At 43.2% G+C, this 15,253-nt stretch overlaps 1 pseudogene; it reads right to left on the reverse strand.

Annotated features, from left to right (window-relative positions):
• Nucleotides 1-10,706: 10,706 nt before the first annotated feature.
• Nucleotides 10,707-12,852, reverse strand: LOC139551930 (uncharacterized; annotated as a pseudogene).
• Nucleotides 12,853-15,253: the final 2,401 nt, after the last annotated feature.

Consider the following 15,253-nt stretch of genomic DNA (forward strand, 5'->3'; position numbering starts at 1 on the left):
CTTATTGTGAATAGGGGGGCGCTGTTTTCACTTTGGAAAAAATCGTGCCCAAATTAAATGGCCTTGTACTCTGTTCTAGATCATACAATATGCATATTATTATTACTATTGGATAGAAAACACTCTGAAGTTTCTAAAACTGTTTGAATTATATCTGTGAGTAAAACAGAACTCATTTGGCAGCAAACTTCCATACAGGAAGTGAAAATTCTGAAAATGAGGCTCTGTGCCTATTCAACTGGCTTTTATTTATGGATCTGTATGCACTTCATACGCCTTCCACTAGATGTCAACAGGCAGGAGAAGGTTGAATGGGGTGTCTAGCTTGATGTGAGGCCGAATAAGCGCTTTTGGAGTGGCAGGTCCGGTCTTTTGTCAGTTTTCGACGGTGCGCAGGGGAACCTCACATTGTCTTCTGAAAAGCGTTCGGTATACACTACGAATTGCTCCGGCTCTCATTTTATTGGATACATATGAGAAGAACATCATAAAGTAGGATTTTCAACCGAGTTTGACCGGTTTATTCGACGTTTATTGGGAATTTTGGAATTTTTCGTTCTTTGCGCCAAGAGATGATGGACACGTGCGCTCCACAATGCTAGCCAAAGTTGCTAATTCGACAGAAGAAATGGACATTCTAAAACCAAACAACGATTTATTCTGGACCTAGGACTCCTTGCACAACATTCTGATGGAAGATCAGCAAAAGTAAGAGAATATTTATGATGTTATTTCGTATTTTGGTGGAATATGTTGGCTCCAACAAGGCGGAGAATTGTAGGGCACTGTCTCACAATACTGCATGCTCTATGTTGTACTAAAGTTATTTTAAAAAATCTAACACAACAGTTGCATTAATAACCAGTGTATCTTTCATTTGCCATACAACAAGTATTTTTATGTAAAGTTTATGATGAGTTCTTTGATTAGATTAGGTGACTGTCCAAAATATCTCCGGAGATTTTGGTGAATTGTTGCTACGTTTTCACAATGTATAACCACGATTTGCAGCTCTAAATATGCACATTTTCGAACAAAACATAAATGTATTGTATAACATGATGTTATAAGACTGTCATCTGATGAAGTTCTCCAAAGGTTAGTGATTCATTTTATCTCTATTGCTGTTTTTTGTGAAAGCTATGTTGGCGGTGAATAAATAGCTTTGTGTGTTTGGCTATTGTGGTAAGCTAATAGAAATATATATTGTGTTTTCGCTGTAAAACACTTAAAAAATCGGAAATATTGGCTGGATTCACAAGATGTTTATCTTTCATTTGCTGTACACCATGTATTTTTCATAAATGTTTTATGATGAGTATTTATGTATTTCACGTTGCTCTCTGTAATTATTCTGGCTGCTTTGGTGCTATATGTGATGGTGGCTGCAATGTAAAACTACGATTTATACCTCAAATATGCACATTTTCGAACAAAACATAAATGTATTGTATAACATGATGTTATAAGACTGTCATCTGATGAAGTTGTTCAAGGTTAGTGATTAATTTTATCTCTATTTCTGGGTTTTGTGAAAGCTACCTATGCGGTGGAAACATGGTGAAAACATGCCGTTGTGTGTTTGGCTATTGTGGTTAGCTAATATAAATACATATTGTGTTTTCGCTGTAAAACATTTTACAAATCAGAAATGATGGCTGGATTCACAAGTTGTTTATCTTTCATTTGCTGTATTGGACTTGTGATTTCATGAAATTATATTATATGATATCCCTGTTGCGTTAGGCTAGGCTATGCTAGTCAGCTTTTTTGATGAGGATGCTCCCGGATCCGGGATGGGTATCACTGAAAGGTTAAGGGTCATGAAATAGTGTGTGGATGAATGGCAGGTGGGTGGTGGCCGGGTTGAATTAGAGAAAACAATACCTGCAATTTATATCTACAGGCTACATTGAGGTTTTTCTTTCATTCTTTTAGGCTATCTGGCATTAGTGCGTAAGCCTAAACATTAGGACCTAACTACACTTGCGCCAAATAGCCTCCATGCTAATCACCAAATGCTTTTGGGAACTGGCAGAAAAGGTTAACGTCAATCCATGGAGGCAAAAATAACAATGTCGGAATTATCTTTATCAGCATCATAAAAGCCGATTGTAGCCTACAGTATTTCAACCACATACAATATAATAATATAAAATATGCATCCAAGCCCAATTGAAAACACGTTGGGTCATTGTCATAGCTTTCTATTTCCATATAACTACTCAAACTGACGTCAGTTGGATATTTTTCAAAGAAAATCTTCCCCAATTTTTTTCCTGTTATTGAATTGAATCCCCGGTCCCTAAACGTCTTTGCTCCTCGAAAGAAGCAGAGATTAAAGAGAAAACTTGACCTACGTATGTCAACTAAATTGAAGTATTCATTCAATCAATTTATGACATTACTCTGGTGAGCAAGGGTTTGTTTAGTGTTTCAGGGCAACATATAATGACAGAAGAGAAGCTGCATCTATCTAATTATAGACAAATAGCCAACAAAAATGTTGGGACATTTTAAGCATAAACATATCTAAATCAGGCCCCCGCTGTTTAAACAGCGCATTTTCTATATTAGCGGGTTAGTGTCCGTTGCGGGCCTTAGATTTTCACTTTATCACATATAGTCTGGCGGTTGCGGATGGGTTATTTGCAATTGCGTGCGGGTGCAGGTCAACAAACAGCTGACCCGCGCACCGTGCACCCACACCAGTTAGGTGGGCTTGTTTACTCAAACAACAGGAGCCCTCATTGCTGTCTGCATTTCTGTTGTTTTGGTTGTTTATTTCTTCCTTTCTTCTTTCAATTTTCCACGAAGGCCCCAATACTCCTGGCCTTAATGGCATTAGCAGATGAAGGGGAGGGGTAAGTGTGAGGGGAGTGTTTTTCCTACTCTAAAGACCCCTGAAATTCCACAGACAGACATACTGGTACATATCTCCTCTAGAATCTCCCATACTTTAACTTAACGGCTGGTATGATAAATTAATGTTGTTTTCCTCTTTGAGAGATATGGCAACAGGGCGTGCTTAATTTATTTTCTCAATTTAGGATGAGAATATTTTCATTTATTTAACTAGTCAAGTCAGTTAAGAACACATTCTTATTTACAATGACGGCCGAGGAACAGCGGGATAACTGCCTTGTTCAGGGGCAGAATGACAGATTTATACCTTGTCAGCTCGGGGATTCGATCCAGCAACCTTTCAGTTACTGTCCCAACACTCTAACCACTAAGCTACCTGCTGCCGCAAACTATACCGCACATATAACATAAAATGCATCCTGTATCAAGATATAGTCAAATGATGACCTAAATTACTGTGAAACACACTGTAGGATGACCCAGAGAGGTAGGGGTATCCCCAGCCCCTGTACCCGGGGAGGGAGGCCCCTGCCTGGCCGTGTGGCAGTAGCTCTCCCCCTCAGAGCCACACAGCATGGGGCTCCCCGAGAGAGAGTGAGGCAGGAATGATTCCCCTCTCCTCTGCAAGGGGTTAGGTCACACCACTGGAATGTGGAAAAAGTGATGGCTCAGTTCTCTCTCTCTCTCTCTCTCTCTCTCTCTCTCTCTCTCTCTCTCTCTCTCTCTCTCTCTCTCTCTCTCTCTCTCTCTCTCTCTCTCTCTCTCTCTCCACCTCTCTCTCTCTCTCTCTCTCCACCTCTCTCTCTCTCTACCTCTCTCTCCACCTCTCTCTCTCTCTCTCTCCTCTCTCTCTCTCTACCTCCAATTCCCTGTCTCTAGATGCCGGATGAGGTGTTTAGAATGGTGGGAAAAAACACCAGCCGGCTGCTTGAACAAGGTTTTTTTTTCTCTTCCATGTTAACGTGTTAACCGGCTGGAGAGCACATTCTTTCCACCTCTGTCGGCCTCACGGGTCACATCTCCTCTTCCCTCTGGTTTACGCAAAGAACTGATGCTGCTTACTGGGCTCTGCTCTGCTTGGTGTGGGACTCACTGATGGAGGGATGGACCCTGGAGGATGCCTACCAGACATTTGCAGTTGAATCACACTTTCCAGTTTCCCCCTCAGTGTTCTCCAGGTGATCTTTACTTATTTTTTTCTGAGAAGAAGTAAAAACATTTTTTTTTAAAGGATGGATTTTTTATGAAATATCTACATACTGTAGGCGTACAGAGGCCCACTATCAGCAACCATCACTCCCGGCTAATTGATCATTAGAAAACCCTTTTGCAATTATGTTGCACAGCTGAAAACTGTTGTCCTGATTAAGGAAGCAATAAAACTGGCCTTCTTTAGACTAGTTGAGAATCTGGAGCATCAGCATTTGTGGGTTCGATCACAAGTCCTCAACTGGCAGCTTCATTAAATAGTACCCGCAGAACACCAGTCTCAACGTCAACAGTGAAGAGGCGACTCCGGGATGCTGGCCTTCTAGGCAGAGTTCCTCTGTCCAGTGTCTGTGTTCTTTTGCCCACCTTAATCTTTTCTTTTTATTAGCCAGTCTGAGATATGGCTTTTTCTTTGCAACTCTGCCTAGAAAGCCATTACATTTACAGACATTTCTAAAAACCTGTTTTTGCTTTGCCATCATGGGGTATTGTGTGTAGATTGATGAGGGGGGGGGGGGGGGAACAATTGAATCCATTTTAGAATAATGCTATAACGTAACAAAATGTAGAAAAAGTCAAGGGGTCTGAATACTTTCCCGAATGCACTGTAAACAGACACACAAACATACACATGCAGCATAAACATACACACACTTAGGCAAGAGATGTAGGGCACCCATTTTGATCTGAATTCCATGGAACAACACTCTATTTCCACTGTGCTTCCACTGTATACAACGTTGCGTTTCAACTATATACAAATTGATGTAATGACATCAATGAGCATCCAGCCCTTACAGGAGAGGAACTAACACATTCATATGATCTGATGTCAGGTAAACATGCTCAGCTTAAGGTTTACACTCTCTGTAGGAGAGTTGACACTGATCCCTCACCTCTCGCACCCTCTCAATTGCTCTTTCTGTCTCCAGATGAGGAAATGGGCCAGTGTAAATCGAGAGCGAAATTGACGGAAATGGGAAGAGACGAGATCGAATCTTTCATCACATTAACAGTGGGTCAGAAGTTTACATACTTTATAGACATAATATGACATTTGAAATGTGTTTATTCTTTTGGAACTTCTGCGAGTGTAATTTTTACTGTTAATTTGTATTGTTTATTTCACATTTGTTTATTATCTATTTCACTTGCTTTGGCAATGGTAACATATGTTTTCCATGCCAATTGTCACGCCCTGGCCTTAGTTATCTTTGTTTTCTTTACTATTTTGGTTAGGTCAGGGTGTGACATGGGGGATTTATGTGTTTTGTCTTGTCTCGGGGTTTTGTATGTTTATGGGGTGTTTTCTAGTCTAGGTGTTTATATGTCTATGGTTGCCTAGATTGGTTCTCAATTAGAGGCAGCTGTTTATCATTGTCTCTGATTGGGAACCATATTTAGGCAGCCATATTCTTTAGGGATTTCGTGGGTTATTGTCTATGTATTGGTTTCTTGTGTCTGCACTTTATATATATAGCTTCACGTTCATTTTGTTGTTTTGTTTAGTTTGTTTAAGTGTTCTTCGTTTCATTAAATAGAAGAATGTATTCGTATCACGCTGCGCCTTGGTCCTTCTCTCTTCCTCCATACGACGAACGTGACACCAATAAAGCCCATTGAATTGAATTAGAGAGAGAGAGAGAGAGAGAGATACACAGAGAGATACACACACAGAGACACACACAGAGACACACACACAGAGACACAGAGAGAGAGAGAGACCAAGCTTACTGAGTCACGAGCTGCGAGGGAGGGAGATATTTCCCAGACTATGTGTGTCTATCTATCACTCCCTATCCTAGCATCACTAACACTGAGCCTAGATACTTTGCCTGAGCTCGCCTGATGCAAAGGGATCAAACAGAATAAGTGCAAAAACTGTCAATCTGGCAATCCATGCAGGCCTAATCAAAACTGTAAAGAAAATGTACACTATTTGGACCCAGGTCTATTAGAGAACAAGGGGCAGCTGCAGTAGGCCAGGAGAAGCAGAGAGCCAGAGACGATGTACATGCAATAATAATGAATAATAATGATCTGTATGAAGGTGACAGAAGCCCACTGAGGTCACGACCCCACATGAACTGATACATCAACATTGGGGAAGAGTCTGTTGTCTCCAGGGATTTTATTGGTGTGTAGCAGTACCAGGGGGCAGGGTTGGGGGGTGGGAGGAAGGGGGCTACAGACTAGGGGGGCTAGAGAGTGGATTCAGTGGTGCAAGAGAGGAATCAGAGACAGGGGGATACATTGTGAGAGGGAGGTGGGAGGTTAGGAGGGATGTGGGGGGGGGGGACTGGAGGAGACTGTGTTTTTCAGTGCTATGGCTAGGGAAGAGGGGGGTTGTTGAGGTGTAGGGTTGTGTAGATCCACTGGATGATAGCTGAGGTAATTTAAACCACTCCTTACAGAGACCAAAGCTGACAGGAAGGGAAGAACGTGAGGTCAAGTTTTTCCTCCTGGAGGCTTGGGATGGTAAGGGGTCAGAGGTTACAGAGTGTCAAGTGGAAGAGAGGGGATGTCTGAGGGAGGGGAAAAGGGAAAAAGGGAGGAGAGTAAATGACAGCCATTTACCATGATCATCAGTTAATGAAGAGAGAGGTTTCTTCTCTCCTTTCTCCTCTTTCTACCAACTCTCTATTTCTCTCCCTCTCTTTGAAATTTTAGTCGATGACAACAGCTATTTCTATGGTCAAACTCAAACCTCCACACACATGAACACATACCTGAATACACGCACTGATTAATTCCCTCTATCCCTCTGATATGTGACTGCCAAATGGCATGTGTCTAACTGTTCACTGTTTTCCCTGTTTTGAGTTGGGGCAGCGATGGTGGGAAAAGGAGAAGAAAACACAAACGACAGGTACTTTAATTAAGAATAGGTACCGGGGCTTTGTTTATTTTTAAAGGTAATCACATCCCAAAAGAAAGGCCTCTGTGAAACAGCCCCATGAATGGTCCAAAACAATGGCTCCCCATTAAGCAAAATTCAATCGAAAATACACGTTTTAGATGTATTTTCCCAAAGCATTTTAGGTGCTGAATGAAAGGTGAAAATACTGTACGTATTTTCAGGTTGTTGAAAGACGTCTTTTCCGGACATCGAAAAAATATACGTATTTTCCGGATGTTGAAATTAGGTGCATTTTAGGTGCCGAATGAAAGGTGAAAAGACAAGAAAACTTGTTCGGAAGTCAGAAAGACGTGTTTTCCAGATGTTGAAATTACATTGTGTATTGACATTGAAAACAAATATTTTTCACATACATTTTCAATGAACTAAACATTATATTATATATACATTATATATCATATATTTGAAGCCTCTTAATAATATAAGAAAGAGCATCACAACAGATGATGCATTATTGCTCCCACCTGTCACATGCACTTTTTCACACGCTTAAAAAGTGGCCACAATGATGACCAAAAAAGAGCAACCTAGAGTATAAACAGACCACCAACAGACCACTTACAATAACATTATCAGGCAAAAAAAAATCTTGCTGCATCTGTGATATGTTCTTGTTTATCTACCTTAGTTGAATGCACTGACTGTAAGTCACTCTGGATAAGGGTGTCTGCTGATTGTTTTTCCATTTCCGTTTTTGGTCAAACGCTTGCAAAGCAAGCTGGGTATTATTCTAATGAGTTCTGCCTCCGAACAAGTACAAATTTTGAATTTTCTGAATACTGTTTCTGGTGGGACAAATAAAACAGAACAATAAAAAGACAAGAACAGCTCAAGGACAGAGCTACAGGACGTACATTTCAAATACATACTGGGAGAACTGATTCTGCGGTTTGCTTGTGTAATTTGAGATGGAAGGGCGCACCATGTAAACATGGCTCTACACAATACTGTGCGTTGCCTTAAATTTGTTTTGGAATGTGGGGATTGTGAAGAGACTCCTGGTGGCATGTCTGGTTGGGTACGTATGTATATCTGTCAGAACTGTATGTTATTTGGTTATACAGACAATGTGTAATTTTCATCAATAGCTATATTTCTCATCAAAACAAGAAGTGATGCAGTAACTCTTTCTTCTACTTTAAGCCAAGTGAGACTGGCAGGCATCTTGTTGATATTAACACTCTGTTTACAGTGAAAGATGTGCTGCTCTGTTCTGTGACAGCTGCAGCTTTGCTAGGTCCTTTTTCGCAGCACCTGACCATATAACCATGCAGTAGTCAAGATGTGTTAAAAGTCTGCAGGACTTGTTTGGTTGAATGTGGGGTTAAAAATGCAGAGCATCTCTTTATCACACACAGACCACTCCCCATCTTCACAACAATAGAATCAATATGCCTTGACCGTGACAGTTTAGAATCTAATGTAACATGAGTAAGTTTAGTCTCCTCTTCATTCATTATCAGCTTCAGCTGAGGTCTAGAACTTAGGGAATGATTTGTACCATATACAATGCTTTTAGTTTTAGAGATGTTAAGGATTATTCCTACCCACCCATTCTTAAACTGACTGCAACTCCTTGTTTAGGGTTGCAGTGATTTCACTAGCTGTGGGTGCTGACATGTATAATGTTGAATCATTTGCATACATAGACACAGGCTTTGTTTAAGGCTAGTTGTAGATCATAAGTAAAAATAGAGAATAGTAAAGGGCCAAGACAGCTCCCTTGTAGAATACCACTATACATGTTCAACATCAGATAATCTACCATTAAAGAAAGCCCTCTGTTCTGTTAGATAGCTAGCTCTCTATCCGTGGCAGATTATGTAAAGCCATAACATATTTGTTTTTTCAATAACAAATGATGGTCAAAAATATCAAAGGCTGCACTGAAATCGAACAACACAGCTTCTACAATCTTTATTTTATCATTTCTTTCAGCCACACATCTGTCATTTGTGTCAGTGCAGTACATTTTGAGTTCCCATCCTATAAGCGTTCTGAAAGTCGCAAAGAAATAGCATTGTATTTGGTCAAAGACCATTTTTGACTAAATTACTATGAACTGGCAGCAAGCTGATTGGTCGGCTGTTAGAGACAGTAAAGGGCGCTTCACCATCCTTGGGTAGAGGTATCACTTTGGCTTCCCTTCAGGTCTGTGGACAAACACTTTTCTCCAGACTCAGATTAAAGATGTGGCAAATATGAGTGGCAACTCTGTCTGCTACCATCCTCAGTAGCTTTCCATCTAGGTTGTCAATACCAGGTGTCTTCTCAATATTAACGGACAACAATAATTGTTACCACCTCTCCAACACTAACTTTACAAAATTGAAAATTACAATGCTTTCTTTAATTTGTATATCTTTTATGCATGATGGCCAGGGTTGGGGATGGCTGTTCACGATGGCCAGGGTTGATGTGGATGGCTGTTCACAAATCTAAATGTGTATTTGAACCCAATAGTGGTTGAATTCAAGAAGTTTAAGCTGCCTATCAATCATTGTTTTTGAAACCAATGGATAGCCAGTGAAAAATGAGCTCTTGCAACAGCTGCATAGTGCGTATCCCAGCCTACGGAGTAAAAGTAAGGCTTTTATTTCTCAATCTAATTCATGATGATAAAATCAATAAATCCATAGGCCTAATGGGTACATGCTCAAACTCGTACACTTTTGATAGACTTAAAGGGGCAATCTGTAGTTGCTACATCCATAGTTCCTGGTTCTGATCTGGTTCTGTGAGAGGGATATGTGTAGAGGGAGGAAGAAGAAGAGAGATGGTGAAGGATGGTGGGGGGTGGGTGGAGAGTATGTCCATCGGCCTGGGCTGGTGCTGGAGAAGGAGCGATGCGGCGGCAAGGCTGGATGCTGAGGGATCTAGGAGGGGGAGCCAGTTTCTAGGGTGGAGGGATTAGGGGTGGTAAAAAGTGTGTGTGTGGGGGGGGGGGGGGCGGGATGGTTCCTCTGTGGTGTAGAGGACTTCGGGGAGCCTACGCGCTGGCTTTGGAGTTCCGATTCTGTTTTTTAACATTTGTCTGGTCTTTTGCCGTTGTGTTCTTGTGTCTTCCTTTTTAGTTTTTGTCTGTCGTCTAGATTTTATGTGTTCTGGGCATTGTGGTTCTTCTTCTTGACTGTCAGAGGAGTAGAGGAGTTTTGAGAGGGGAGGGGAGGGGAGGGGAGGGGAGGGGAGGGGAGGTTTCTTTTGGCGGGTGGGCTTGGGAACCAGCTCCTCTCTGGCCCAGGGTTTTAGGGGGGTGGAGGCGGCCAGGAAGGGCTTGGTACATGCTCAAACTCATACACTTTTGATAGACTTAAAGGGGCAATCTGTTGGGCTGGGTACAGTGCACGCTGACATGGTCGCCAGGTGTACGGTGTTTCCTCTGACATATTGGTGCGGCTGGCTTCCGGGTTAAGTGGGCATTGTGTCAAGAAGCAGTGTGGCTTGGTTGGGTTGTGTTTCGGAGGACACACGGCTCTTGACCTTAGTCTCTCCCGAGTGCGTATGGGAGTTGCAGTGATGAGACAAGACTGTAACTACCAACTGGATACCATGAAACGGGGGTAAAGAGAAAACTAGAAAGCTACTTTCTCACGGCACTGTACTTTCATTAATTAAAAAAAAAACTGGTACAGTAATCTACTCATCACTTACGTTACCTGCAGACTAGTCTTGTGAGGGTTCATAATAGTTTGTGGGCCAAAACGTTCGGACGCAACAGACATTTTCGTGAGAAGACCGATTTTCGGGATGTCTCATGGTCTGACAAACAACACTATAGCTCTGTCACCTTTCATCGCAGATGGGCGATGTTGGCGGATGCACTGGATTGAAACGCAGCCCAAGCAAAACAAACTGTATCTCTATCTTAAATTGATGGATTTTGATGGGGATCTTTTTATTATGCTAATTAAATTCCCACCTGTTACAGGTGGGCTATTGTAAAATTCACAGTAGTTTACTGTAGTTAATCCATCACACTCAGACATGATGGAAAGTGCTTATTACAATTACATAGTATCTATCTACAGATAAAATCTTATAGTTCCTTGGTATTAAATTCTGTTTTTTAGGGGGGGGAAAGTGTTATTGTTGCATTTCCTTTAAAAACAGCTCATATATATTTTTGTACATCATTTTATACACATAAAAACAGCATCTGAATATTACATTTACACTTGTTAAAAACAATAGAAACAACCATGAATAAAAGTACTTTTTCTTGTAAAACATCCAATCTGAAAAGCCATTTCAAATGTGTACAATTGATTTTACAAAGGTAAAACAATTTTAAGACATGAAAACATGTTAAAAAGTCACTTTGTTAAAAAAATCTGTCTTCGGTCCTTTGTACAGGTAGGCGCCGCAGCACTGTCAGGCCGTGGCCACCAGGACCTTGGGTGTTGTGGGGGACCCTTCACCTGAGGTCGAGGCCCCCTTTCTTCCGTACCACCCCAGGGCTTCTGTGGCCACTGCCTGGGGGGTGGTCTCTACTCGTTTCGCTACCAGCAGGTTGCGGGAGGACCACAGTGCATCCTTCAGACACGTGAGAGGGGGCCAGAGCTTGGTGAAGGCCTTCAGTGGAATAGGCCTTCGGTGGAATAGGCCTTCGGTGGAATAGGACTTCGGCGCACCCCATATAGCGCAAGCTGGGGCGTTAGGTCTTCCCCTGCTGGCAGACACAGGGAGATTAGGGGGCCTGCTTCCTTCCACAGGTCCCTGGCGGTTCTGCAATCCCAGAGCAAGTGCCTCACCGACTCATCTTGGCCACAGCCTGGTCGGGGGCACGCGGGTGTCCTCGCCATGCCCCGGGAGTGCATAACAGTCCTGACCAGGAAGATCCTATGGGCGACCATTCCAGGACAGGTCCCGGTGCTGGTTTAGCAGAGCAGGATGGGCCACGTTGCGCCAATCCATTTTGGGCTCGCCTGTAGCACAACCACACACTGGACACACTGGTTCCTGCACAAGAGAGAAAATAGAGCGGTGTTTAGTTAAAACCGGGATTGCCTCTTTTCCAGTTTAAATTGTTTTAACTTTTGGAGCTGGACGTAGTGTGTGGGGAGCAGGAAAGAGACTGGGGCTCGCAGGTCGACTGGGATCAGCCTCAGGGTCCTGAGGTAAGATCCCAGCCAGAACCGTGCGAGGGCCTGGGTCTTGTTGCTGACCGGGGAGGTGGCAAGATTGAGATGCAACGCTGTGTAGTGGCAGTGTACTCCCACTGCTTTTGACATATGCCTATTTACAAGGATTTTGCTGGTAATGTCACCATACAGCAATCCCACCCAAGCTAGAAACCTTTCAGGGAACCCCCTTTTTTTTGCAATAGCTGGAAGAGGTACTGGTGCAAGACCCGATCAAAAGCTTTTTCAAAATTGAAATGAAGGACTACAAGCTGCATGTTTCTGTCTCTCGCATAACAGATGGCATCTCTGATCAGTACCAGGCTGTCTGTGATCTGTGCCATTCCCGGAAGGAAGGTTTGGTCCGGGTGGATCACCTCCCCTAAAACAGAAGATATTCTGAGTGTTAAAACCTTAGTGAAAAGTTTACAGTCAAAATTTTAAAGGGTAATCGGTCTCCAGTTTCAGGTCAGTCCTGTCATTTTTCTTGTGTAAATGGGTCATGATACCTACTCTAAAACTGTCAGGTAGTTTGACGAGTTGTTCAAAGTCAGTAAGTTAAACAGTCAGACATTCGTCCTCCCCCGGTGACTTACCCCTCTTAAAATGCTTCAGTCCCTTGTCAATTTCTGTCATCGTCAGATCTTTTGTTAGGTCGTCGGTGTTGGGTCCTGTCAATGTATGTTAAAACGTCCCCCATGGTTTCCTCAAACACATCTTTAACTCCAAACAGTTCCACATAAAAATCCTCGACTACTTTTTTTATTCCCTCTGTATCTGTTTTTAAAAACCCATCTTTGTTTTTTAAACCTGTCTTTGTCCTACCCTTACTAACTATTTTCTTTAAAAAGTACCTTGTACGCTTCTCCCCTTCTTCTAATTCCCTTTCTTTACTTCTTAAAATAACCCCTTTACTTTTCTGTTCTGCTAAAAATGCCATTGCCTTCTTTACTTCTTTATTTCATGGTTAAAATCAAAGCCCTGTTGACATAGATTAAAATACCTTTCCAGTCACCTCTGCAGTCCCACCATGTGTCTATCTTTTCCTTTACTTTCCTATCTCTCTAAAGAAGGTCCTCGTCCTTCCCTTCACCATTTCCCACCACTCTGCACATGTGTCAAAGAAGTCCTGTAGAGTCTGCCACTGGTTGAACTGCTCCCTGTACTGACTAACTACTCTATCATCTTCTAAAAGGGAGCAGTTCAGTTTCCAGGGCCCTCTTCCCACAGTCACTCCCGAAGTTAGTGAAAGGGTGCACGTCAGCATTACGTGATCTGAGAAGAAAGCAGGGGTTATTCTAGCACCAGTTGGGGGACAGTCCCGGGTAAACAGATAGTCAATGCGAGAGGCTCTGGTGCCGTCACCACTGGTCCAGGTGAAGCCCTCCTCTCTTGGATGCAGGGTTTTAAAACAGTCAGTCAGTTTAAAATCCCTGCACACCCTTGCAATAAAACACTTGACCCATCTACCTTAAAATCCTCTCCCGCCCCTCTCCTGTCTGCTCTACTTAAAACACAGTTGAAATCCCCACCCACCACTAGAGGATCCCTCCCTAGCATGTGGGACTGTAGGTCTTCTAAAAGTGCACACCGGTCGTGTTTATTGTTAAAACCATATACATTTAGCACATTAAAATCCCTCCCCATAAAAGTGCAATTGGCTAAAAGAGCGCGCCCGCCAACCACCACCGTGGTCCCCCTCACCACCACCTGTGGGGTCTTGGTTAAAATGGCAACACCATAATCTTTATTCAAATTGGATCCACTCCAAAAGGAAGGCCCGTGCTGCCACTTATCCTCCCATTTGCTGTAAAGGGATGAAAAGGGTAGACCACACCCTGTAATAAAAACACATCTGAATTAAACCTTTCTAAAAATAATAAAACCGACTTTCCCCGTGTCTGTTTTCACACTCCTTACAATAATAGCGGTGATGTTAATAGCCGAAAAAGGGTGAGTAAAAACAGTGCTAAAAAGAAAGAAGACATTTGGAACAGTTAAAAGGGGTTACTTATCGGGTACCTTCTCTCCCTCCCTCCAGGGTAAAGGGGGGTGGCAGGGAGAAGGGGTTAAAACGAGATTTAAAAAGGAGATTTGGTTGCGGGAGTTGGTGGGGAAGGTTCTGGATTCTTCCTCCCCCTGGGAGCTCTCCCATTCCAACTTACCCTTTTTTCAGCCGCGGATGAGGTGGGTCCGCTCGCCACAGAGGTTGCACGACCTTCCGTTCGTGCACTCCTTGTAGCGGTGGCCCACCTCCCGGCACCTCATGCAGACCACCTTTTCACAGGCGTCTGCTAGGTGGCCATGTTCACCACACTTACGGCACAGCTTGGGCTGGTCCCGGTAGTGAACATGGCCCCTGTTCTCTCCGACTATGGTAGATGGGATGGCTTTCAACCTACCATAGCCTCCGGTGTCCTCCCTCTGCTGGACAGTGACCCTCCAGGCCCCTGTCCAGATCCCATCAGGATCCTTCACCTGGACCAGGTGCCCCCTCACGTTGCAGTACCTGCCCAACCATACTGCACATTCCTCTGGTTGTACAGTGTCATTGTACATACAAAAAATAACAGTTTTGATGCTATTATCTATCAGCTTAGTCACCTCAAACATCGCTGTGAGGGACCCCTGGGTGTTCAGGGCGTTCTGGAGTTTCCCCCAGAACTCCCTCAGGAAGCTGGCACAGGTGAAACTAACATCGAAGCCTTTCCCATAGGGGAGGGCTGCGATGCAGTTCACATGCACAGGTGTGAAACCGAGCTCTTTCTGGAGAAAACCAATCGGGATAACAAATTGGGTTGGGAGGAGTGCAAACAACCGAGGAAGCTAGCAGGCCGAGTTAGGCTAGTCTAACAGGACCTACCAGCACCACGGGACACACAACAAGCTATCTAACACAGCACCAAACTAATCTTATCAACAATGGGAAGAGACACTAGGAGGGGAATTTAAACTATCCACAAAGGGGAAGGACAAAAGTACACCAAACAAAACAAAATGACAAAAGGCTAGGGGGCTAGCAAGCCACACCAGCAGGCCAGGCTAAGCCTCACAAAAACAACAAACAAAACACACAAACCGGGACACACTAGGGGGAAAAAACTAAAGAAACAAGATGGATAGGGTAAAGGGGAATAAG

Source organism: Salvelinus alpinus, chromosome 24, assembly GCF_045679555.1.
Source record: "Salvelinus alpinus chromosome 24, SLU_Salpinus.1, whole genome shotgun sequence".
Taxonomy (NCBI): Eukaryota; Metazoa; Chordata; class Actinopteri; order Salmoniformes; family Salmonidae; genus Salvelinus; species Salvelinus alpinus.